This window comes from Coffea eugenioides, chromosome 5 (genome assembly GCF_003713205.1).
Source record: "Coffea eugenioides isolate CCC68of chromosome 5, Ceug_1.0, whole genome shotgun sequence".
In the NCBI taxonomy this organism is placed as follows: Eukaryota; Viridiplantae; Streptophyta; class Magnoliopsida; order Gentianales; family Rubiaceae; genus Coffea; species Coffea eugenioides.
The window spans coordinates 38,921,552-38,923,904 of record NC_040039.1 but is presented as its reverse complement, the minus strand read 5'-3'; positions in this window follow the sequence as shown (position 1 = coordinate 38,923,904).

Below are 2,353 nucleotides of genomic sequence, written 5' to 3'. Positions count from 1 at the left end.
ATAAAAGACAGATTTGACGTTGTTTTGCGTAACGGACACAACCGAAACTACGCTTATCGGATTGGGGTGAAATTTATACTGTTTCGAAGCTAAGACAGAGGCCTATAACTTTGATAAAGGCTACTCAGTCCAGTTTACAATGTTTCTATGTCAAATTTATCAAAACAACCCTAGATTTTTCCAATTCGAAGTTTACTGTGGCAGTCCTGATTCATTCAGTCATATCTCAGCATATACAACTCCAATTCAAGTGATTCCAAAGCCATTGGAAAGCTAAGATACAAGTATATAAGTCTTAAGAAGACATCGACAACCAAATCAGTAGTATTCTTGGTCAAAACAACCAATTACAGAAGCTGATTAGCATGTTCGGATAGAAACAGGGCAGCAGGGGTATTTTGGTCTTTTCACAGGTTACGTTACTCCGATTGAGCTGAAATTTTGCAGGCTACTATAAAACATCATTCTCTACAACTTTCATGTTTTGTACTAAGGCCAAATCTGCCTCTTACTATGTGTAACAGTACCGGCAGAATTGGAAAAAAAATGAAATCCTAATCTGGAATTCATGCATTCAAGTGCTAATCTTCCACAAAACAACATCTAAAACAACTAAAAACCACTAATCGCCAATTAATTGAAGTAAAGAGGAAGTTCTTGACAAAATACCTTAAAACCCCATGAAAGTTGGTAGCTTAAAGCTTCCCTTTCCAAAACAACTCCACCAATCCTTCTTAATCCTTTCTAGCAAGAAGTTTTATGGTGTAATTTAAGATGCTAATGGTTGGAACTCAAGATTGGGCAAGAAATTGAAGATGCAAGATGAAAGGTTTTGCTTGATGTTTCCTCTCCAAGGTTCGGCCAAAGCAAGCAATAAAATGGAGAAATTTGGTCAATTTTGAGTTTTAGTAAAGTAAAAAGGTCTTGGTCAAAGTCCAACACTTTTGATTAGCCAATCACAATTAAGCTTAGGAATTTCATGGAACCTTTAGGAAGTCTAGCAATTTGTGATTAACCAAAAGTCACACTATGGCCCCAACTTCTTTTAATCTTTACAATTAACTCCAATGAGTTGTCAAAAATATACCGCATTTACCGCACTAGCGGGTCCCACGTCTACACTTCAAAATTAATGTGGACTAACTCGTACTAAGAAAATGATTTGAAAACTACATTCCCTTACAAAAATGTATAGGAAATTAATATATTGAAGGAAAATATAAAAATGGAAGCAAAGAAATAAAATAATACTAAGAAAATGTGAAAATTTTTGGGTTCTCACACTCTCTCCCCCTTAAGAAATTTCGTCCTCGAAATTTTACCTTCAGTTGCCTCAGACGAGTCCGGAACTTGTCGGTTGTCTAAAGCATGAACCTTTGCCGGTACACTAGTTCGTTTCCCTCTTTCATTCGCTTGTGATTTAGCTCCATCCAGTTGCAGAGCGTTGCTTTCACGTGACTGTCTCCTCGGACAGTTGCTAACTTGATGATCGCCACTTCCGCAGATGAAACATTTCCGCCCTTTTCTCCAACAATCGCTTTCGGCATGATTTGCCTTTCCACAGACCACGTGAGAAGCCATCTTTTGGCTTTCTTGAAAACTTTTCCCAGGTTTGATTTGGCTTTCTTTTGTAGATCCTTCATCTACCGCCCCTAATGTCCATGGTGGGCGGAGTAATGGGTTCACTTTCTGCACTTTAGGAGGTGCTATCGTTTCACTTAATTCCTCCACTACACTACCCGATGCACTCCTTTTTCGGGTCTGGGAGGCTTTGATCTATGCCTTTGCAGTCTCGATTCTTTGAGATTTCTCAAGAGCCTCCGTAAACGTATTCACTTGTACCGCCGCTAATGCTTCTTGGATTTCCAAATTTAATCCCTGTATGAACCGTCTTACTCTTATCCGCTCTGTGGCCACCAATTCAGAAGCAAAGTTGGATAGTTTCGTAAATTTCGTTTCATATTCGGCCACACTTAGCGTTCCCTGGCGTAGCCCAATAAACTCCTCCTCTCTTGGACTAAAGGAGGGAGGTATTTCTCGTTAAATTCCCTTATGAAATTCGCCCATGTCCATACGGTCTGTTCTCTTTCCCATTTTGCTTTAATAACGTTCCACCACGCTCAGGCCGGTCCTTCAAATTGGAACACCGCAAAGTTTACTTGTCTTTGCTCGGTGTAGTTCAAGACTGTGAAAATATTAACCATGCCCTCTAACTATTGTTCGGCTATATCCGGATCAGATCCTCCAAGGAATTTCGGAGGAGTAAACTTCTGAAACCTCTCAAGGGCCTTATCCTCTCCAATTTCAGGGTTCTGGGGTTGATTCACGGCCATTTGGCCTTGTTGATCCACCA